Raw genomic sequence first — 25,369 nt, 5'->3', positions numbered from 1 at the left:
CATACAAGTCGTTTTCTTTTCTCCAGAGATCTCTTTTATTTTCCTGTAGGCAGTATCCATCTTACCTCTAGTGAGATAAGCCTCTATATCCTTAGATTTGTCCTCTAGCCATCCCTACTTAGCCATTTTGTACTTTCTGTCGATCTCATTTTTGAGACGTTTGTATTCCTTTTTGCCTGCTTCATTTACTGCATTTTTATATTTTCTTCTTTCATCAATTAAGTTCAATATTTCTTCTGTCACCCAAGGATTTCTATTAGCCCTCGTCTTTTTACCTACTTGATCCTCTGCTCCCTTCACTACTTCATCCCTGAAAGCTACCCATTCTTCTTCTACTGTATTTCTTTCCCCCATTCCTGTCAATTGTTCCCTTATGCTCTCCCGGAAACTCTGTCCAACCTCTGGTTCTTTCAGTTTATCCAGATCCCATCTTCTTACATTCCCACATTTTTGCAGTTTCTTCAGTTTTAATCTACAGTTCATAACCAATAGATTCTGGTCAGAGTCCACATCTGCCCCTGGAAATGTCTTACAATTTAAAACCTGGTTCCTAAATCTCCGTCTTTCCATTATATAATCTATCTGATACCTTTTAGTATCTCCAGGGTTCTTCCATGTATACAACCTTCTTTCATGATTCTTAAACCAAGTGTTAGCTATGATTAAGTTATGCTCTGCGCAAAATTCTACTAGGCGGCTTCCTCTTACATTTCTTACCCCCAATCCATATTCACCTACTACGTTTCCTTCTCTCCCTTTTCCTACTACCGAATTCCAGTCACACATGACTATTAAATTTTCGTCTCCCTGCACTATCTGATAATTTCTTTTTTTTCATCATACATTTCTTCAATTTCTTCGTCATCTGCAGAGCTAGTTGGCATATAGACTTGTACTACTGTCGTAGGCGTGGGCTTCGTGTCTATCTTGTCCACAACAATGCGTTCGCTGTGCTGTTTATAGTAGCTTACCTGCATTCCTATTGTTTTATTCATTATTAACCCTACTCCTGCATTACCCCTATTTGATTTTGTATTTATAACCCTGTTTTCACCTGACCAAAAGTCTCGTTCCTCCTGCCACCGAACTTCACTAATTCCCACTATATCCAACTTTAAGCTATCCATTTCCCTTTTTAAATTTTCTAAACTACCTGCCCGATTAAGGGATCTGACAGTCCACGCTCCGATCCGTAGAACGCAAGTTTTCTTTCTCCTGATAACGGCGTCCTCCTGAGTAGTGCCCGCCCAGAGATCCGAATCGGGAAAAATTACGGCCGTAGTTTCCCCTTGCTTTCAGCCGTTCGCAGTACCAGCACAGCAAGGCCGTTTTGGTTAGTGTTACAAGGTCAGATCAGTCAATCATCCAGACTGTTGCCCCTGCAACTACTGAAAAGGCAGCTGCCCCTCTTCAGGAACCACACGTTTGTCTGGTCTTTCAACAGATACTCCGCCGTTGTGGTTGCACCTACGGTACGGCTATCTGTATCGCTGAGGCACGCAAGCCTCCCCACCAACGGCAAGGTCTATGGTTCATGGGGGTGCGTTATCTTGTTGAAAAATGCCACTGCCGTCGGGAATCATAATCGTCATGAAGGGATGTGCTTGATCTGCAACCAGTATACGAGACTTCTTGGCCGTCTTGGTGCCTTGCACGAACTGCTCTGGACCCATGGATACCCATGTGAACGTTCCCCAGAGCGTAATGGAGCCACTGTCAGCTTGTCTCCGTCCTGCAATATAGGTGTCAAGGAGCTGTTCCCCTGGAAGACTACTGATTTGTGCCTTCCCATCGATATGATGAAGCCGTTTACTCTGCCTAACACTGAAGTTTGATGTTAGTTCTGCCATAGTTCTCAGCCTGTTCTGTTTACCAGTTTGCCCAGCCTACGACGTTCGACTCTTCGAACACACGACAAGTCGTGCAATTTCTGAAATGCTCATGCCGAGACTCCGGATGCCTTAGGTCACAATCAGAGACGGAGTGACAATTATTTAAATATATGCAATAAAATCGTCATAGCTTCTGAACGGTTTGCGTTCGCACGTCCAAACTGCATGGCTGACCGCAGGGCGTGATGGAAATTACTATGCGCATGTATGGTTTGGTTTAGCGACGAAGTCCACTTTCATTTGGATGGGTCGTCAATAAGCAAAATCGGCGCATTTGCGGGACTGAGAATCCTTATTTCGCGATCGAAAAGTCTCTTCGCCCTCGATGGCTGACTGTGCAGTGTTCAATGTCCAGTCGTGAAATAATCGGTGCGATATTCTTTGTTGGCACGGTGACTGCCGAACGGCACGTGAAGGATTTGGAAGATGACTTCGTCTCATTATCCCAAATGGCCCTTATTTCGACAAGTTGTGGTTCACGCAAGTCGGAGCTCGACCCTATAGAAGCAGGAGAGTGTTTGATGTTCTGGAGGAGCGCTTTGGAGACCGCATCCTGGCTCGGGGGTACCCAGAGGCCACTGGCATGGGCCTCGATTGGCTGCCATATTCTCCGGATCTGAACACATGGACTCCTTTTTGTGGGGCTGTATTGAAGACAAGGTGTACAGCAATAACCCCAAAACCATTGCTGTGCTGAAAACAGCCATTCAGGAGGCCATCGACAGCCTCGATGTTCCGACCTTCAACGGGTCATGCAGAATTTCGCTATTCGTCTGTGCCACGCCATTGCCAATGATGGCAGGCGTATCGAACATGTCGTAATCGAAATACGAATTTCTGTAGTGACATATACGTGTTGAATACAGTGTGTGCCCGCCGTAGTTTGTAACTAATTTACTTTTATTCATATAGTTCAATAACTGTCATCCTAAAAAGGTCGTGCGCCTTCCCCATTCTACATACGGACAACGCGCTTACTAATATTACATGCACTTCACTTGGTTTTATGGACTGTCTCATATTTGTATGTTGCCAGTAAAATACCCTTTACAGTGATGGTAAGCAGCTAAAAAAAAAAAAAAACCTCCTCTTTCCTTGAAATGAAATTACAAAACTAATCTCGACCTTGAAACCTATGTGATGATGTACATTACTTCAGTGTGATGGCAGACAGTACAATATCGAACTATGGAGATGCAGGCACAAACTGACATTAGACACTATATTTTCATTATATTGAATTTAAGACCTAAAATGTGATTGAGGTTGAGTTAACGAATAATTGCTGCTATTGCGTATCATATATCGTTGTGTACCTTATGAGGTGTTCCTCTACCAGCAATTCGCCATCGACGAGCCGAGAAACTTCTTCGTGATTTTCTCCGCCCTTCTTCGACAATCGTTAACAGAGTTAATGCAGTTATGTTACACACAACCATCTTCCAGATGCAGGGCCGAGAAATGTTGCTGGTGAGCGCTGCTTCGCAAACCATGATGAGGAGTACGTTCCCTGAGATATAGCACGCGGGACGTGGTTCCCGTCGTGGTTGCTACACGCTCTGAAACGACCCACTGCCTCTCATGGAAGATGCCCCTCAACGTGATTTGTGACCTCAGCGCTCTCCAGCGGCAGTCTGCGGCATCTGGCGCGCACATCTCACAGTTTCTTTACGAAAATGGACGCACATAAAACAGCTGATTCAACTTTGTCCGGAGAAAAGCGGAGGAACTCGCGAAGAAGATTGTCGGCTCGTCGATGGCATGAGCAGCGAACAATGCTGTACAGCGATCTGACGTCCGTACTAGTAGAAGTTCTTCCTTAACTCAATTGAATCGTCATCCCATTCTCAGTTTTAAATTGAATATTGTTTAACTATAGTGTCTTGCGCATCTGCAGTATCCACTTTCTCGAAGTTGCATTGGCTACCATCACGCTGAAGTAACGTACTTCAACACACAGATTTCAAGATAAAGATTCACTTAGTAATTTAATTTGATGGAAGAGGAGATTTTGTCCAAGGTGCTCATCATAACTGAAAAAGGTATTTACCTACAAGATACAAACATGAGACAGTCCATAAAAGCAAGAGATAGGTACAAAGTTCGTAATGGCAAAAGCTTCCAGCATATAACTTGTGTTTAGTTTCTGACAAAGACTGGCTGTTATGTTAAGATTTCTTTCTTCTGGGGAGAACAGTCCGTGGCTTTTACAACAGGAACTACAGCGAATACATTATTTATAGTAAAATTAATAAAAAAAGGCCTAGAATCTTTTAGAAAACGAAAGGGGGAAAGTCCTGGAAGGAGGTGGACGCGAATTTGCTACCTTTTGCTTCACAGCTCACGACGTTATCATCTGAACTACGGCTTGAGCATGTTACAGAGGCCTCCATGTATGGTATATACTGCCTAAAGACTGTGTCAACTACTATCATTATTTGCTATTTAATTGTGACAAATTGTATCAAAACGACGCGCTTTTGATAGATCATCACTGTGCCGTAGCACTGTAGGTAAACTAAAAACATCAAATAAAGGATACCTTTATCTGCCGGCATGTAATTATACGCCACTTTATTATAACGAATCGTAGCTAAAATGTCGCATTTTCATGAGATCCTCAATTTGCTGATGTTTTGAAACAGCTTGTGTTCATAACAAGCACTGTACGATGAAATAAACCCACCAAATACGAATAATATATGGCGGCTCCTTAGTTCTGTTTGCAAGATGAAAACGATATCGCATCCGATTGACCACGTTCCTCTCCACGCGGCAAAAATCTGACATACCAGATTCCTCGTTCCACGCTCCCTAGTGTAATGGAAAGTGGAATACCACTCTGTGACGTCACTATCACCTCATCCACAAACGTTTTCACGCCCCGTGAAGAACGAATAAGGCCGCAAGCAAACACACTGCTCCTCTCTGCAGTGGAGTGGATTAAATAAATTGCCGTCCACTGGCATCGACCGTGGCTTGCGCGCCACTGAAATGCCGCATCCCGTAGTAACGCACAGGGGTTAATTGCGCCGCGGTCGTGTTCTTCGGACTGCCTCTCTGCCGGTATTAAGAAAGAAAGCGGGGGAGGCGGGGAGAGCGAGAGGCAAATGAACCAGCCGACTTGTAAAGTAGGCAAGTGAGTCGCACCGGAACGGCGGAGCATAACGGCTGGGCCGAATGCGGGCGGCGCCGTCTGCGGGGCTCGATTTCCAGTTCCGGGCAGCTGCCTAGTCCGGTCGCCGGCTGCAGTGCCAGGTGCTTAGGTGAAGCTGTCGCCAATCCCGGCTTCAACACCACAATGGTTAACGTTATGCCCTCGCTTTCCTCTGACTTTTGAACTGACGTACTCAGCCAGTTGCACGAGGACCTACAGTTTCACGTGAACCTCATCTCAAGGTACGGCTTGGCATTTTTCACAGTAACAAACTTTGCCAGAGGTTCAAGAACTGATAAAAGAAACATTAAACTCCTAGAACGGCCTCGGGACCGAATCCGGGACTAGCCTGGCACCTAAGCACTTTATTTTAATCAAATAAAGCTATATGGTTCCAGACGGCTTTTCAAGACTCAAACATCTGTGATGTATACATGCAGACTGAAAATTTCTATCGAGGTTGGGATTCGAACCTTCCCTAGCACGCCTCCATCCTCAATCCAAATTCCCATTCACACCTCACCGCCCGTGATATTCCCTCTAAAGTGGAAAAACAATGCATAAGCTCTCTAACTGTACTGGAATAGCACCCCATGCCAGGGTGGCGTAGTGGTTAGTGTCTCTGCGTAGTAAGCACGAGACACAGGTTAGAATCCTGACCTTCCTATAAATTTTCACTGTCGTGTCAATCTGCATATATACTCCATTTTATTTTTACTATATAAAACATTTATAATTTCTGTTTTCCCATAGCAAAAAGTTGTATAGCTTTATAATAAGAATCAGTGTTCAATCCACAGTTTGTACAAATAATTACGAAACACACTCAACTGTCAGATCTGAGATATCGAAATATTATGTACCCCTGTTGGGTCTCGACCCTTGAATCAATAGTTGCGGAGACCAATGCGTTATCCATTATCCTTTTTTCTGACTTTTTTATCATGATTTTCTTACAAATTTGCATACTCTGTCGAAACTAGGGTAAAAATGAAATAATTTCCAAAGTTTAGATCTCGGTACATGTAGACAGTTTTGGAGGAGCTAGAATATGAACCCAGGATTTTCTGCGTCTGAAGTAGTGTCTACTTTTCTTCCATCTTTTTGCGGTAAAACCTATAGGATTTTAATGGAGTACGAAAATTAAAGACTTTCTTCTCAATGAAATACTTAAATGTTTCTCCATATCAATCGGTTTACCTTTCTTTTACTTTTTATTACACCACTTTAGCTCTCTGAAAGTATATTTCTGACAAGTTACCGATGTTTAGTTTTCAGACTACCATATTGGTGTCTTTGCCAAAATGCTATCTCTATGTACACTGGGAAATCGACTATTGATTACAGAGTTCACATAATTTCCGAGTAATCAGTTCATTGTGGTTTTATTTTGGTCGAGTAAAATTATGCATCTTGGCGTAGTTGGATCTCCATAGTAAAATTTATTTTGGCACTTTCCATGAGCAGTGCTAATCTATTTCGCACCTATTTCCAGTTGTTGTTCTGTCCACGGCAATCTATGGAGTAGTGCATCTGTTAGCTCACATTTTAAACACTGGCCGCTTTCGCCCGTTCCTATGAGATACAATATTTCATACGTTGGTACCGTGTTGCTGACAACTGTACACCATACTGAGACATTACATCTATGTGAATTGTGATGCTAAGACTGACTCATAGTGACTGAGGGATAATTAATTTCATTGTTGATGGGGCTCTCTGACTTCTGCCACGTGTCCATCAGTCTTCTTCTTGTTAACTGAGTTTTTGTGTGTTTTCTACTATGTTACTTATTTCCAGGTAAAATTCATTGATATGCGTTATCTTAAAATTCAGTTTGCTGACATTCCTAGGGCTACTCGGGAGTTATGTTAACTATGTAATCAATAGTCGATTTCCCTGTGTACATGGAGATAGCATTTTGGCAAAGACACCAATATGGTAATCTGAAAACTAAACTTCGGTAACTTGTTAGAAATAGAATTTGGGAAATCTAGAGTGGGATAATGAAAAATAAAAGAAAGGTAAAGCGATTTTTATGGAGCTAACAGCGTGAAAACAGGAGTGCACCAACTAATTGCGTAATGTAATTTACAGTGAAACTTCTGTGATAGAGAGTCAAGGCTGCCATCATTGCACAGACTCCGCGGCGTATCCGACGTTTACTTCGTGTGTTACCTGAACTTGCAGAGTTGTCCTTCTGATCACGTCTTCAGCATTTTCCCTGCTTATTTAACCGAAAAAATTCATATTTGATAGTAACAAGCTACATACTACCGTATCGCTCTTTCCACGGACTATTAAGTCGGCATAAAGTACATTTGAGGACGTGTTGATAGTGATGATGATGATGATGATGATGATGATGATGATGATGTCCCGTAGTCCGTGGAGCGTAGGGGACGATGCGGGAGACCCGCACCGCCGACTAGGCAAGGTCCTAGCTGAGGTGGTTTGCCATTGCCTTCGTCCGCCCACAATAGGGAAGAAAGATGATGAAGACGACACAGCAACACCCAATCATCTCGAGGCAGGGAAGATCCCTAACCCCGTCGGGAATCGAACCCGGTACCCCGTGCGCGGGAAGCGAGAACGCTACCGCAAGACCACGAGCTGCGGACGGTTGATAGTAATGCCTCCGAATTTATTGCGTGAAAATCTTTAAACTTTTCGAATAAAACGCAAGTTATGAACTTTCTGCATCTCTGTTCTTCGTTTATACATATTTATTTCTCAACGTGTCACCCTGGCGACGAACGCATATCTCCCAACAAGAAACCATTTTGTTGAACCCGTCACTAGGGAATTTTTGACTTTGTTCACGGAGCCACAACTTCACCCCTGGTTGCATCGCGTCATCACTATTACAGTGAAGACTTTAATGACCTCTGATGCGTCATAAAGAAAAAAGTAACTAATTAACTTGCTGTTTGACTCTTGTCTTTGACAGACATAAGACAGGTAGTGCATTTAAAACTCTCTTTTGATTCTTTTTCCTAGTTGCATACATTATAAAATTTTTACCTGTCTAATACAAACAATCTGTGAAAAAAATTTGACTATAGATGAATGCGTTTTCTTCGTGGCTTCGCCGTCTCCCTTAGCAGCTACAGTATTCACAGTCGCCGTAAGACATTCTTTTCTGAAAACACTTTCAGAATGATATGGTTGAACAACAGTGGCAATATGGTATCTTCAGACTAACAAACTGGTCGCTTAGGGAACGTCTTGAACATACTAGCTGATGGCGAAATATTGAGCGTCGTTCGGACCGTGATAATAGCAGATTCGCCTGGTATTGTTAGTTCGCGAAGAAATCTCTATGCACTGCCTTGTTAAACACACTAATAGCTTTTATAAAGGTTCGAGGATCCAACATCGAATAAAGGTTCTTAAACGATATTTACCTCCTTTTTACCAAAAAATTGGTTCAAATGGCACTAAGCACTATGGGACTTAACTTCTCAGGTCATCAGTCCCATAGAACTTAGAACTACCTAAATCTAACTAACCTAAGGACATCACACACATCCATGCCCGAGGCAGGATTCGAACCTGCGACCGTATCGGTTGCGCTGTTCCAGACTGTAGCGCCTAGAACCGCTTGGCCGGCTCTTTTTTTCCAAAAAATCAATTTTTAATCTTGATAATCGCGATTATATGTTGACCTCTGCACATCAAATTACTTGTATATCCAAACTTATCTCCAAAAATTACAAGAAAACATAGATGCTCCTTTTTTTCAGCAAAGAGCGTTGTCGTCAGAGCAAAGAGCATTGTCGTATGAAATTACGGTAGCGCATCATCGCTGGTACTCGCAGCCGGAATATTACAATCACATTACATTACGTAGGGACATTACACGGCACATCTGGCCTTTTCCCCACTATAGTGGAAACAAGCCAAGGTGATTGCGATTCCCAAGAGGTTCAAGGACCCCACAGTCCCCTACAACAGGTCCTTCAGCCTTCCAAACACTATGGTGAAGGTTCCCGTATCTGTGACCCTTCACCGACTTTCTCAACCTCTAGCAGCAGCTGGGACGATTCGTCCTGAACAGTTTAGATTCACTTCGCACCTCTCTGCTGAACTTCAGGTCCTACGGATCACTGAACAAATCAGCAAAGGCTTCAACACTGCCAAGTCGACAGCTGCCGTTTTTCTGGACTTGCAAAACGCCTACAAGATCTGGCAAGACAACTTCGTACACAAGATGCTGACACAGACCCTTATACCTGATATTTATGTCAAGATCGTGGATGACTTCCTAGTGACTCAACAGGGAATGCGTTCTGGCATTCGCGAATTGTCGGCAGGCACTCCGCAAGGATCGGTGCTATCTCCCATCCTTTTTAATATCTATGTCAATGATATGCCGGTCATCCCCGAGTGCCACCGTGCACAATACGCTGACGACACAGCACTATACACCACTGGCCGCATTACAGACGCCGTCGTCGCCCGCCTCCAACGACAGGTGAACGCCACCATCATCACCTGGTGCCGGACAAACAAAATAGCTCTCAATGCCGCCAAAACTACGGCAGTTTACTTCACGAAACGGCGCCCAGTCCTCCGCCGCAATATCTCGATTGCAGTTGTGCAGGTGCCCTGGTCCCCGACAACCACCTATCTCGGGGTCCAGATGGACCACAAGTTGCTCTTCCACTGTCATGCGGAGTATGTCACCAACAAGGGGCAAAAGCTAACCAGGGCTTTGTACCCGCTCTTTCGCAGTAGGGAACTTAACCTGCATACCAAGCTCCGCATTTACCGAACAGTTATCCTGCCTGCCCTCACGTATGGATCTGCTGAATGGGCCACGATTAGTGTCACCAGGATGCGGACATTGCAGCGCCTGCAGAACAAGGTGCTCAGGTGGAGCCTGCACGCCCCACCACTCACGAGCGGATATCGTCCCCCTACAGACGACCATACGCAACAACGAGCGGCGGTTCTATGAGAAAGTGGATGCCTTGCGGGATACTGTCCATGGGTTAAGCAACGTTGGGACCACACTTCCACGCCCCTGGCATCGACATCCGGTTCCCCTAACCATCCTACAGGAATCGGATTCCGACCATGGCTAACGATAGGTCCGGCACGCCCACCACGGACGCATCGTTTGGCAGGACTAGCCCCCATTCTACGTCCAATACATTTCAATCATATCTGCCCACGTTAGGCTAAATTTTTCTGCCTGACTCATGTAGTACTGTCACCGTCAGAGGGTGGTACGGGACTACAAGTCCCACCGCCACACCTCCAAAGTGAATTGCAATGACGCAGTCACTGCCCTGTGGATAAATTGACTGCCTCACCAACACAGTTAGACCGCAATAGACCGGTGATGCTGTATTGTAACATATCACAAAAAAAAGCCTTGAAGGTGTGCTATGTCCTATTCATAGTGATGAATTTCGGATGGGGCTATGTGACGACCGTATGGAGGATGGTCGATGACAGTGAACCCAAGGCGTCGAATCATTGCAGATACCGAAGCGCTTGAATGTGTGTGGTACTCCACGTGTGGACGAACTCTTCGAATTCGAAACTCGATTACAACGCGCTTTTTCTCACATAGTTATGTTAGGCACAGGCATGTTACACACTAGATTCCGGAGCCCTCTAGCAAGGGTTGCAAATTGCTTCAGCGAAGCGGGAAGTCCGCCGAGTAATATGCATGACGTGTAATACCCCAACCGATGCTGAGAAAAGAATAAAAAGTTCGGAGTCATTACTTTTCAGCATTCCCTCGTACATCCAACAAATAAGTGTAACTGCTTCAATATCTCAATGAATTAGAAAATTGCGAATATTGACCATGCAGAAAAATTCAGTTTTTTGTCTAAAAGCTTTTCCGACATTTTCCACAGTTTACAATAAATACTTGAATACTGTTCCAGTGTCTTACGGGACACATTTCATGCCGTACTGTGGGGCGTCTACAAAAGAATTTGAAGGGGGATAAAGTGAAGTAGAAATGCTGAAAAATCGAGCTGGCTGATCCTTGACGCCGTACGTCTTGCAAAAATTTGCTCAGTAAACTTTAAGAATCGTCTTTCATGGTACAACGTACGAATATTCTTCCGCCTTCTCACGTGTGCACCCCATACAGCTCGCTCAGTCAAAACTAGGCAAATAATAGCTCCCGCTGAAGCGTAAAAGGAATTACTCTTCCTATGCTCACTCCATGGACAGAATGGGAAGAAACTTAAATGCGTGATACGATTAAAATGTTTTTTTTTTGTTTTTTCCTACGACGCAATTCATTGTGGTTTTTGGGAGTCAGGTGTGAATGTAAGCGAATGATGTATATGACTCGCGAAAACACTGATTATCTGCTCTCCAGACAAGTGGGTGTGTGTTTATTCGTTGGCGCAATTTATGAACCGTTGAGACGGTAATGTTTCGATAACGGATCAGGGGGCGAATTGCGCCATTGTAATTTATCGCTGTGATGACGATGTGAAAGACGAATATCGGCTATGAAACTTATGTGATTGCTAATACAAAAAGTGTCAACTCACTCATAAATAGGCTACTTAAAGCTTTATCGGCAGCAAGAGGAGGCCGCAAGAAATGTTTTGATGTCGAAATTCGACCTCTGTCGATTGACGAATATTTATATCTTTTACAGCGAGCCCATTTTCAACATCACTGTGCGGTAGACATTTCCGTGCCACGCTAGAACAGATAGAGCAATATCCGAGCATTCTGGGAAGAACGCAAGTTGTTACTGGCAGTGGTTAGTGGCCCCGGGTATTGTTTAGTGACAATGTCCGAAGCCACTTGTCCACGTGAAAAGTATCCTCGACCCCAATGATCCTTGCTGATTATCATTGTAACTTGAACACTGCTGTTGGTCCGTGTCTACGTGAAACGGTGTGGGATTGTGGGTCCACCGTGATGCAAACACTTTTGTCTACCTGCTTCCCCAAACTAGTTTCAGCGGAATACCGCCATTATCTGTGGGTTTCTTTATTCTAAAAACATGCAATACATTAAGAAAAAGCTTAATTATGTCGTACATGTGAACTGTTTGGTTTCAGATACTGTGTGAATAATTTTATAGTAACTTTTTACTTTAAAGTCGTAAGTTTGGTGCCGTTTTTTCGGCGTACAGCATCTCATCTGCAAAGGTATGAACGGCTGTTATTAACAAATATGAAAATGTGAATTACAAACATCTGTGTATTACAAATAGATAGTTGTTCTGAAGACACACAAAAAGCGTTAGTTTTTACCTTGGCAGTAGTTCATATATTACGCCATTTTACTGTGAGACGCGTGTCCCGAGTCATATAGCGTTCCCAGAGAAAATTTTGGAAGTTGTTGGGGGAATTTTGATGTCGTCTGTTCCTTACGGAAGTCTCTGTGTGGGATGGGGGAGGGTGGGGGGAGTAATCATGGCTTCGTGTGTGTATGTGTGTGTGTGTGTGTGTGTGTGTGTGTGTGTGTGTGTGTGATTTCGGTTCTGTGTCCTGCGTCAGTTCTTAAAGGAGTAAAGAGTATGCTGTTGCAGAGTTTTGTGTGTTCACTTATTACTTTTTTGCCTTCCTCTATAGCCTTTTATAAGTGATAATTTTCTTCTAACATTAATTTCTGGTGTAAGCTGTTGCTGTGTTTCAGGATGTGTAGGTCAGTTTCTATATCTGTGGGGTCGTGGTTTCCATTTAGTGAATGTCCTGTGAGAAAGTGGAATTTGTGCTGTCACTTTTTAGAGCTCTCATAATTTGTCTGTACATTGTTGGGAAGTTTCTGCAGGTTTGTTCTATTTACCAAAGTGTCCGAAGTTACATGAGAGTTGGTATATTCCTGCATGAGTTGCTGAATTTGTCTAGAATTCTTTCGTCTGACCTTACTCCTCTTTGTATTGTTTGTTCTGAAAGTTATTGGGATCCCTCGCTTCTTCATTACATTTCCAATTCTATGTACCATTTTATTATACGTATGTTAATGTATTCAATTTTTTTCTGACGTGGTGTGGTCTGCGTGTTATCTTTGTGTTCTGCAGTGTTTTTTTCAGTCACTTCGGCTGTGCACGTGCGTGGGTGGCTACTTTCATTACCTTTCATTTTTAATTTGTTTTTGCGCTTGTTTAACAGCAATTTTTTTGGTTATTTTTAGTTCGTATGTGTAGTTTTGGAGCACTGAGAGGTGTTCTGTTGCACCTGCGGAGCATGCATGTGAAGCTAGCACATTTATGAACTGTCGTATGGTTGGATATGTTATTGATAACAGAGCTTATGGATGTAGGATTTCTGTAGATGGAAAATTCATGTTGGTTGTTGTTTCTTGTTAGTGTGTGGTCCAGGGAAATTTGTTGTTTTCAGCTTCCACTGCGACGGGTATTTGTGGGTGTATTATGGTGATAAATAGTGTATCTGTTCTATCCTAGTTTGATAAGCCATTAAGGAGTGACTTTCATCGCACTTGAGCGAGCTTTAGAGGTTAAAACCGGTAGAGGAAGACAGAGACTTGGATATATCCAGCAAATAACTGAGGTCGTTAAATTCAACTGATACTCTGAGATGAAGAGGCTGGCACTGAATTTGTGGAGGTCGCAGTCAGAATGCAAATTAAAAAGAAATAAATAAACGTCCCAGGAAAGTAGAGGCAGACGACAGGCTCCTGCTACCACCTCCCGGTACACTCACTCGGTGTCAGTCCCGCGCTTCCGCCAGTTTGTGGTGCAGGTGTGGCAGTAACTGTCGCTAGACAGGCGAAATGTGGTTCTGCCGCGTAACGGTGAGTATCGCGGAGTTCAGCGCGCAGGAAGCCAGATCCTATCTGGTGATTCATGCGCCGTAATACCGCCGTTCGCGGCATTGTCCGATTACAGGGGAATAAATCCGAGCTATGAGATACGCAGCCGTCCAGTAACCGGGCTGCATACACTTTCGTGCACGGTAGTTCACCTCAGCTACGTCTTAACCGTCCTCCTCTTCAAGCGATACAAAAACAAGGTGCACTCATGTCGGGTTGCTTTTCACCTGCGTTCTTAATTCCACTATATTCGTACCCAGACCTTTTAGGAAAGCCCGTTTCTGTGTGAAATTTAAACTTTTGCGCAGTTTTAATGGATCTCATGTGTGAGCAAGAAGGGTGCTTACAGTAACGAGTTCGCTCGCAAACGCCAGTTTCGTCGCAGCACACGGCAAGTTGCTCACTTTCTCATATCTGGTTGTGCTTCTCTGCAGTTACTATCTGCCCACCGACTACCTGTAGCCTCTGGCTTTACTTTCTCTTATTTTGGCATTCCGCTTCCTTTACTGAGCTCGTGAACAGTGTTTGGTCCGTTTAAGAAGAATTATTATTTTACAGCTTACAAGGGGACCTTTCGAGCTGGTTCTCTTCGACTTATCCGTATGTGGATTTGAAGCTCACTGCACTGCCATCAGATTTCTAAAGCAGTGCGGCCCAATTAAAAAATATCTCGAGCCGTTATTTGTGAAACACCTGGCTGTTTTGAGCATGTTAGACAATCATTAGTCCGCAGATTCCAGTTGTGCTTTAATGTAGTCATGTGACATTTTCAGCAACACCTCTAAAGCGCCGCAGTTTGAATACCGTCCCTAAACATCACCAGAGTCAAAACCTTCTTGGACTCCTAGTGGGGAATCCTTGCAACTGTGACATTTTTGTAACAGAAAAAAAATTATCTCCTCTAAACGCTGAAAAATTTTCTGCCCGTAATATTTGTACAGCCCCTAGATGCCACTAGGCAGTACAGTTGAAGGGGAATGGACATCCCTAAGAAGGGCAATCGCAGAAGTTGGAAAGAAAAACGTAGGTACAAAGAAGGTAACTGCTAAAAAACCATGGGTAACGGAAGAAATACACTCCTGGAAATTGAAATAAGAACACCGTGAATTCATTGTCCCAGGAAGGGGAAACTTTATTGACACATTCCTGGGGTCAGATACATCACATGATCACACTGACAGAACCACAGGCACATAGACACAGGCAACAGAGCATGCACAATGTCGCCACTAGTACAGTGTATATCCACCTTTCGCAGCAATGCAGGCTGCTATACTCCCATGGAGACGATCGTAGAGATGCTGGATGTAGTCCTGTGGAACGGCTTGCCATGCCATTTCCACCTGGCGCCTCAGTTGGACCAGCGTTCGTGCTGGACGTGCAGACCGCGTGAGACGACGCTTCATCCAGTCCCAAACATGCTCAATTGGGGACAGATCCGGAGATCTTGCTGGCCAGGGTAGTTGACTTACACCTTCTAGAGCACGTTGGGTGGCACGGGATACATGCGGACGTGCATTGTCCTGTTGGAACAGCAAGTTCCCTTGCCGGTCTAAGAATGGTAGAACGATGGGTTCGATGACGGTTTGGATGTACCGTGCACTATTCAGTGTCCCCTCGACGATCACCAGAGGTGTACGGCCAGTGTAGGAGACCGCTCCCCACACCATGATGCCGGGTGTTGGCCCTGTGTGCCTCGGTCGTATGGAGTCCTGATTGTGGCGCTCACCTGCACGGCGCCAAACACGCATACGACCATCATTGGCACCAAGGCAGAAGCGACTCTCATCGCTGAAGACGACACGTCTCCATTCGTCCCTCCATTCACGCCTGTCGCGACACCACTGGAGGCGGGCTGCACGATGTTGGGGCGTGGGCGGAAGACGGCCTAACGGTGTGCGGGACCGTAGCCCAGCTTCATGGAGACGGTTGCGAATGGTCCTCGCCGATACCCCAGGAGCAACAGTGTCCCAAATTTGCTGGGAAGTGGCGGTGCGGTCCCCTACGGCACTGCGTAGGATCCTACGGTCTTGGCGTGCATCCGTGCGTCGCTGCGGTCCGGTCCCAGGTCGACGGGCACGTGCACCTTCCGCCGACCATTGGCGACAACATCGATGTACTGTGGAGACCTCACGCCCCACGTGTTGAGCAATTCGGCGGTACGTCCACGCGGCCTCCCGCATGCCCACTATACGCCCTCGCTCAAAGTCCGTCAACTGCACATACGGTTCACGTCCACGCTGTCGCGGCATGCTACCAGTGTTAAAGACTGCGATGGAGCTCCGTATGCCACGGCAAACTGGCTGACACTGACGGCGGCGGTGCACAAATGCTGCGCAGCTAGCGCCATTCGACGGCCAACACCGCGGTTCCTGGTGTGTCCGCTGTGCCGTGCGTGTGATCATTGCTTGTACAGCCCTCTCGCAGTGTCCGGAGCAAGTATGGTGGGTCTGACACACCGGTGTCAATGTGTTCTTTTTTCCATTTCGAGGAGTGTAATTCCGTTGATCCATGAAAGAAGGAAGTACAGAAATGTTCAGGGAAACTCAGGAATACAGAAATGCAAGTCGCTGAGCAATGAAATAAATAGGAAGTGCAGGGAATCTCAGACGAAATGACTGCCGGAAAAATGTGAAGACATCGGAAAAGAAATGATTGTCGGAAGGATAGATTCAGCATACAGGAAAGTCAAAACAACATACGGTGAAATTAAAGCGAGGTTGGTAACATTAAGAGTGCAGCGGGAATTCCACTGCTAAATGCAGAGGAGAGAGCGGATAAGTGGAAAGAGTACATTGAAGGCTTCTACGAGGGTGAAAATTTGTCTGATGTGATAGCAGAAGAAACAGGAGTCGATTTAGAAGAGATAGGGGATCCAGTACTAGAATCCTAATTCAGGAGAGGTTTGAAGGGCTTAAGATCAAATAAGGCAGAAGGAATAGATAACATTCCATCAGAGTTTCTAAAATCATTGGGGGAAGTGGCAACAAAACGACTATGCACGTTGGTGTACTAAATGTATGAATCTGGCGACGTACCACCTGACTTTCGGGGGAAATGTCACCCACACAATTCCGAAGACTGCAAGAGCTGATAAGTGCGAGAGTTATCGCACAGTCAGCTTAACAGCTCATGCATCCAAGTTGCTGACAATAATAATATTCAGAAGAACGGAAAAGAAATTTGAGGATGTGTTAGATGACGATCAGTGTGGTTTTAGGACAGGGAAAGGCGCCAGAGAGGCGATTCTGATCTTGCGGTTGATAATGGAGGCAATACTAAAGAAAAATCAAGGCACGTTCATAGGATTTGTCTACCTGGAAAATGCGTTCGACAATGTGAAATGGTGCAAGAGGTTCGAAATTCTGAGAAAAATAGGGGTAAGCTTCAGAGAGAGATGGGTAGTATACAATATGTACTAGAGCCAAGAGGGAATTATAAGAGTGTACGACCAAGTTCGAAGTGCTCGGATTTCAAGGGGTGGAAGACAGGGATTAAGTCTTTAGCCCTTACTGTTCTATCTGTACATCGAAGAAGCAATTATGGAAATAAAAGAAAGGTTCACGAGTGGAATTAGTGATACGATTCACTGATTACATTACTATCTTGAGTGAAAGTGAAGAGAAATTAGATGATCTGCTGAATAGAATGAACTGTATAATGACACAGATTGTGGATTGAGAGTAAATCGAAGAAAGGCAAAAGTAAAGATAAGTTACAGAAATGAGAACAGAGGAAACTTAACATCAGGATTGATGATCACGGAGTAGATGAAGTTGAGGAATTCTGCTATCTAGGCAGCAAAATAATCGATGACGAACGGAACAAGAAGGACATTAAAAGCAGACTAGCACTGGCAAAAAGGGCATTCCTGGCCAAGAGAAGTCTACTAGTATTAAACGTAGGCCTTAATTTGAGGAAGATATTTCTAAGAATGTACGTTTGGAACACAGCGTTGTACATGGACTGTGGGAAAACCGAAACAGAAGAGAATCGAAGCATTTGGGACATGGTGCTACAGATGTATGTTGAAAATTAGTTGGACTGATAAGGTAAGGAATGAGGAGGTTCTGCGAAGAATAGGAGAGGAAAGAAATATGTGGGAAACACTGACAAGGAGAAGGGACGGGATGATAAGGCATCTGTTAAGACACCAGGGAATGACTTCCATGGTACTAGAGGGAACTGTAGAGGGAAAAAACTGTAAAGGAAGACAGAGATAGGAATACACCCAGCAAATAACTGAGGACTTAGTTTTCAAATGCTGTTCTGAAATAAGAGGTTGGCACAGGAGAGGAATTCGTGTCGGGCCGCATCAAACCTGTCAGAAGGATAATGACTTAAAAAGTGTAGACGTAGGATTTCTTCTGTCACTTATTGTTTTTTTTTTTTTTCATCTCGGGCAGTGATTTCGTATAAATGCCTAATTGCGCGCTGGTTAAGAGCACATTAAATTATAGGTTCCCAGTAAATGGCTGGCTAAGTTAGTTCATAGGTCGGAGAAATACAGCATCCTCTTTAAAGCACTTGATAAATTTTTGAGTTGACGACAGCTGTACCTTAACATAGAACACAGTGGATTTAACCGTTTAGTTTAGTTTCATTACGTAAAAGAACTGCAGAAGCCATGCAGAGTTTGGGGCTGTAGTCGTTGTCAGCGCAGTTTCGATGTGACAGCAACTTTCATTACACCGTACACAATGCTACGGAATGACAATTTCGTTTTTGAGGACTGTGCTACGATTATTACTTTTAAAGGCATTCTGTGGTATACTTTGAAATAAAATGAAAATTTAAACTTTGTAGCAGATACGCATGAATCAACATGGGCAACGAAAACAATGATCATGTGGTACTGATTAGCTCTGTTCCTTCATAAGATCCAAAAAGCAGTAGACAGCGGCGCCCAGGTAGATTACGTGTTCCTTGACGAAAGCAGGCAGACACCGTTCTGCAGTGCTACCTAATGGGCAAATTACGAACGTACAGAATATCAGACCAGCTGTGTGACTGGATTGAAGAGTTTCTAGAAAACAGAACACAGGTTTCTAGCAAACAGAACGCATCATTCTGAGCGGACTGAAATCTTAATACGTAAAAGTAACTTAGGGTGTACCCCAAGGGAGTGTATTGGATCATTACTTTTCTCTGTACGTGGATAAGTGACCTAAAAGGTAACGTTAAAAGTTCCATGAGGCTTTTCGCATGTGGTGGTTTTGTATACAAGGACGTCGCAATGCTAGAAAATTGCAGCGCAACGCATGGAGACCTAGAGGATCGACGCTTGGTGCAGGGAGTTGCAGTTGATCTTCAGCATCAACAAATGTAACGACTTGCGCATAAATAGGCTGAAAGAGCCGTTATTGTACAATTACATGATTTCAGAACAGTAATTGGAAGCAGTCTTACCCATAAAATATCTAGAATAACGCTTACGGGGCGATTTAAAATGGAGCGACCAAATAAAACTAATCCTAATTAAGGCATATGCCAAACCGAGATTCATTGGAAGAATTCTCATGAAATGTAGTCCATCCACAAAGGAGGTAGATTACAAAACCGTCGCTCGACCATTACGTGAATATTTCTCGTCTGTCTGGTGCCTGTACCAAACAGGGCTAGTAGACGAAATAGAGAGGATCCAGAGAAGAGCAGCACGTTTCCTTACATGTTAATTCAGTAAAGGCGAAAGCGTTGCGGAGATGCGTCTCCAGCGGCAGACGCTACGAGAGAGGCGTTGTGCATTACGGTGCGGTTTACTGTTAAAATTATGAGAGCGTACGTTCCTAAAAGAGTCAACCAATATATTGCTGCCTCGTACATATATCTTGCGAAAAGTTCATGAAGGTAAAATCAGAAAGATTCGAGCTCACACGAAGGCTTACCAGCAAACGTTCTTCCGTTTTACCATTCGCGACTGGAAACAGAAACGGGGGAAGCGACAGTGGTACACAAAGTACCCTCTGCCACACACCGTAAGGTGGCTTGCGGAGTGTAGTCGTAGATGTAGATTAAAGGTGTATGCCAGAAGTGGACTCCAACCCGGAACCTAGTATTTCGTGGGCAATGCTTTTACCGTCTGAGCTATCCAGGCACGAGTTTTGAGCTATCTGCGTATGTTCAATTCTAGCAGTGCCTCTCCCATACTTTCCATACTTCATTGATGCTGTTCTACATACACTATGTGATCAAAAGTATCCGGACACCTGGCTGAAAATGACTTACAAGTTCGTGGCGCCCTCCATCGGTAATACTGGAATTCAGTATGGTGTTGGCCAACCCTTAGCCTTGATGACAGCTTCCACTCCTGCAGGCATACGTTCATTCAGGTGCTGGAAGGTTTCTTGGGGACGGCAGCCCATTCTTCACGGAGTGCTGCACTGAGGAGAGGTATCGATGTCGGTCGATGAGGCCTGGCACGAAGTCGGCGTTCCAAAAACATCCCGAAGGTGTTCCATAGGATTCAGGTTAGGACTATGTAGGCCAGTCCATTACAGGGATGCTGTTATGTAATCTCTCCGCCACAGGCCGTGCATTACGAGCTGGTGCTCGATCATGTTGAAAGATGCAATCGCCATCCTCGAATTGCTCTTCAACAGTGGGAAGCAAGAAGGTGCTTAAAACATAATTGTAGGCCTGTACTGTGATAGTGCCACGCAAGTCAACAAGGGGTGCAAGCCCCCTCCATGGAAAACACGACCACACCATAACACCACCGTCTCGAATTTTACTGTTGGCACTACACACGCTGGCCATCGGACTGCCGCTTTGTGTACCTTGATTCGTCACTCCACACAACGTTTCTCCACTGTTCAATCGTCCGATGTTTACGCTGCTTAGACCAAGCGAGGCATCGTTTGGCATTTACCGGCGTGATGTGTGGCTTATGAGCAGCCGCTCGACCATGAAATCCAAGTTTTCTCGCCTACCGCCTAACTGTCATAGTGCTTGCAGTGGATCCTGATGCAGTTTTGGATTCCTGTGCGATGGTCTGGATGGATGTCTGCCTATTTAACATTACAACCCCCTTCAACTGTCGGCGGTCGCTGTCAGTAAACAGACGAGGTCGGTCTGTACGCTTTTGTGCTGTGCGTGTCCCTTCACGCTTCTATTTCACTATCGCATCGGAAAGAGTGAACCTAGGGATGTTTGGGAGTGTGGAAATCTCGCGTACAGGTGCATGACACAAGTGACAGCCAATCACCTGACCACGTTCGAAGTCCGTGAGTTACGCGAAGTCCGTGAGTTCAAGTGGATCTGAGCACTATGGAACTTAACATCTGAGGTCATCAGTCCCCTAGAACTTAGAAGTACTTAAACCTAACTGACCTAAGGACATCACACACATCCATGCCCGAGGCAGGATTCGAACCTGCAACCTTAGCGGTCGCGGGGTTCGAGATTGAAGCGCCTAGAACCGCTCGGCTACTTCGGCCGGCACTCACGATGTCTAATGACTACCGAGGTCGCTGGTGTGGAGTACCTGCCAGTAGGTGGTTGCACAATGCACCTAATATGAAATCGTATGTTTTGGGGGGTTCCGGATACTTCTGATCGCATAGTGTAGGTCGCTGGACTACTACTACTGGAACAAACGCTATAGTGGAGAAACGGCCTTGTCACATTGTAAATGTTTTTTCAAAATAAATCTTCAACTCTTCAACGGAGCGTTCGCCGTTATCAAACTTCCTGGCTTCTCATTGACGTTTACCATAGAGATTTTCTTTGCGACGGTATTTTTTTCCATAAAGAAGTGTTACTAGCAAGGAGATTGTTTCTTTGTTCCGCTTCAACTTAGAGTGTACAGGTGGCCGAGTACTCCAATAAGAAAGCGAATGGTAGGCTGTAGGCTGTTGTAGTGAACATGGCCAAGAGGTGGCCTTGAGGTTACAGCTAAACGAGTCTCACGGTGGGACCATTTTTTTTCTCCTTGGGTGTTTTTGTGGCCGTAAATGATGGTTTTATGATTCTGTCTGCCCTAATTTCGACTCATATTTGCAGCCACATGTGTTGCGTTGTTTTCATCCTACAATTGCCTGAAGCAACGGTACTCTTCAATTCGACTGCGGAGAATGTGCAGTCTTCTAGTCTCTTTATTGTGTGAAAGGATTAATTAGTCAACGAAAAATTATTGAGAAGGCTTGAGAATTCAGTCTAGATGTTTCCCTGTTATTATTATTATTATTATTATTATTATTATTATTATTATTATTATGGTAGCATACACCGACAGGCACTCCTAAATAATGAGGGAATTTAAAATACTCTCAAAGGTATTCAGATTAGTTAATTAAAACGTGTATAGACGAAGCTTTATGTCGTGGAAAGATACCTGCTGGAGAAACTGAAAATCTTTTTTACTTAACCTCGTCTTAGAGAAGATCTGTTCGAAATCTACTCCACAAGACATCCAACTGTAGGAGTTGAACGTTTTACTAGAGTTGCCGACGCAGATGACGTAGCATTAAGAAGTAGATCCAAAAGTAGATGCAAAAGTATCACAGGGTCGCTGAGAAAACGGGATTACGTTTTAATGAAGAAAAGACAGAATGTCTGGTCAATGGAATGGAAATCCGAAGAGATGCGTCTTTGGCTGTAGACGGATTCGCTTTCAAGACAGTTGACGGCTTCAATTACCTAGGGAGTCTTTTTTAGTGCTAACAATAGAACGGATATAGAAACTGATGGTTGTCTGCTAACAGCGAACAAAACAGTTTTTTAGTTTTATCATAATCTTAAAGAACGATCATTTAGTACTAACTTCAGAATCCGCACTTATAAATAGACTATCGTACTGGTTACGTTATAAGGATGTGAAGCACTAATATTTAGAAAGACAGATGAAGACAGGGGATTAATATTCAAAAGGAAAATACAGAAGAAAATTTTTGGCCAAATATACCACGACATTAACATGTAAACTGTACCTCGTCGAAGAAAAGATTGAACTGAGCAGGCCACATCGCAAGAATGACGGAGAATGGACTACATAGAATAGCAGTCTGCAGAGCAGTAGATGGAAGGAGAGGAAGAGCAAGACCTAGTATTACGTGGCGAGATAACAGCCTGGAGGACACAGCTAGGATGAACGTCAGTGCCAAATGGATAAACTGTGCACTCGACAGAAAGAAGTGGAAGAAGTTCATAGAGCACACGTTTGATTGATAGGGGCTTTGCCACATACAAAGTAAAAGTAAGACTTCTGTACACAAGGGAGCATTTAATGGGCTTGGTAAATTACACAACATGCACATGTTCGTTGTTTGCTATATAATAGCATTCTTGTTGACTTCGTGACCCACATGAGTTAGTTTGAGGCCGGCCACTGCACTTGTGAGGGCTTTTAGCTTTTTTGATCGTCGTGTGAGGATGAGAAGCAGATGTTCCGTCGAACGACGCAATCGGACGCACTGACCGAGAGCTTCAGTAGTGCTATAAATTTTTCTTGCGCTTTTACCGCCGCTTTCGCGCGAATAGACGTGTAATTACAATGTAGGATACTTCCATCTGCACCACAAGTATGTGTAGTAAGCACTTGCGCAGTGTCCTCTTTACCAGGAGGCCAAGAAGACGGATGCACTGAATAGAACAGTATCTCCGCTGTCAATCTGTTGCAGCTTTGTTGAACGTATTTTGTGCTCCAACATTATGATGTTCGTGGAGAAAACCATCCAAGTTACGGCGTTCGATAGTTCAAATGGTTCTGAGCACTATGGGACTTAACATCTGTGGTCATCAGTGCCGTAGAACTTAGAACTAGTTAAACCTAACTAACCTAAGGGCATCACACACATTCATGCCCGAGGCAGGATTCGAACCTGCGACGGTAGCGGTCATGCGGTTCCAGACTGAAGCGCCTTGAACCGCGCACGGTCACACCGGCCAGCCGTTCGATAGTGTTCCACGTTGCCGACCACAACCAACATACAATCATACGGAGTATCTTCACAGACAGGCGACTGGCTCGATGGATCTATATTGCTAAACAGTTAAACCCGTTCATGGTAGGCCGGCCGGAGTGGCCGAGCGGTTCTGGGCGCTACAGTCTGGAACCGCGCATCCGCTACTGTCGCAGGTTCGAATCCTGTTTCGGCCATGGATGTGTGTGATGTCCTTAGGTTAGTTGGGTTTAAGTAGTTCTAAGTTCTAGGGGACTTATGACCACAGCAGTTGACTCCCATAGTGCTCAGAGCCATTTGAACCATCCGGTTCATGGTACACATTTCCATTAGCGGCTTGCCTATCTAATGGCATCCAGGGGCAACAAAAATGTGATTTTCATTATTTCGTGAATTAGTGGCCGAATTTAAAATGCTATCACAATCTACTCATTAAGAGGTATAATCGCACGTTAAAGGCTTAACGAAAAAGTCAGCTATGTAAGCTAGAAATTCTATATATGTCTTTGAGGAGCATAACTCACAGCGCACAAAGTATCCAGATTATATTCATCCAGTATTTGAAAATGAAAGCAATTAGCGACATCCAACAGTCTTTACACATAATTTCAAACCTTTTCGAAAGTCCCCACAAAATAATAAAAAGGAAAAAAGGTTTATCCATTACTACATTTTCACTGTTCATACTATAAAATAGCAGCATCAGGCATTACTTTTTAATTTATTTCTTCTTTAACACAATAGATTAAGGAAAGGCAAACCTACTTTTCTAGAATTTGTAGACTTAGAGAAAGCTTTTGACAATGTTGACTGGAATACTCTCTTTCAAATTCTGAAGGTGGCAAGGGTAAAATACAGGGAGCGAAAGGCTATTTACAATTTGCACAGAAACCAGATGGCAGTTATAAGAGTCGAGGGGCATAAAAGGGAAGCAGTGGTTGGGAAGGGAGTTAGACATGGTTGTAGCATATCCCAGATGTTATTCAATCTGTATATTGAGCAAACAGTAAAGGGAAAAAAGAAAAATTGTGATTAGGAAATCACATCCATGGAGAAGACATAAAAACTTTGAGGTTTGCTGATGACATTGTAATTCTACCAGAGGTAGCAAAGGTCCTGGAAGAGCAGTTGAACGGAATGGACAGTGTGTTAAGAGGAGAATATAAAATGAACATCAACAAAAGCAAAACGACGATAATCGAATGTAGTCCAATTAAGTCGAGTGATGCTGAGGGAATTAGATTAGGAAAGGAGACACTTAAAGTAGTAAAGGAGTTTTGCTATTTAGGGAGCAAAATAGCTGATGATGGTCGAAGTGGAGAGGATATAAAATGTAGATTGGCAATGGCAAGGAAAGCGTTTCTGATGAAGAAAAATTTGTTAACATCGAGTATAGATTTAAATGTCAGGCAGTCGTTCCTGAAAGTATTTGTATGGAGTGTAGCCATGTATGGAAGTGGAACGTGGACGATAAATAGTTTAGACAAGAAGAGAATAGAATTTTCGAAATGTGGTGCTACAGAAGAATGCTGAAGATTAGATGGGTAGATCACGTAGCTAATGAGGAGGTACTGACTAGAATTTGGGTAGAAGAGGAATTTATTACACAACTTGACTAAAAGAAGGGATCTGTGGGTAGGACATGTTTTGAG

The 25,369-nt window shown here is 44.1% G+C and overlaps 2 protein-coding genes across 4 annotated transcripts in view; one reads left to right on the top strand and one right to left on the bottom strand.

The window, feature by feature from the left end:
* LOC126281785 (elongation factor-like GTPase 1) overlaps positions 1 to 25,369 on the top strand; it is a 579,301-nt gene that overhangs the window by 229,769 nt on the left and 324,163 nt on the right. The window lies entirely within an intron of this gene.
* Positions 1 to 25,369, bottom strand: part of LOC126281789 (uncharacterized) — a 164,862-nt gene that overhangs the window by 42,360 nt on the left and 97,133 nt on the right. The gene's annotated exons all lie outside the window — the stretch shown is intronic.

The sequence above is a fragment of the Schistocerca gregaria genome, chromosome 7 (genome assembly GCF_023897955.1).
Source record: "Schistocerca gregaria isolate iqSchGreg1 chromosome 7, iqSchGreg1.2, whole genome shotgun sequence".
Lineage (NCBI taxonomy): Eukaryota > Metazoa > Arthropoda > Insecta > Orthoptera > Acrididae > Schistocerca > Schistocerca gregaria.
This window is presented reverse-complemented; position numbering and strand designations above follow the sequence as displayed.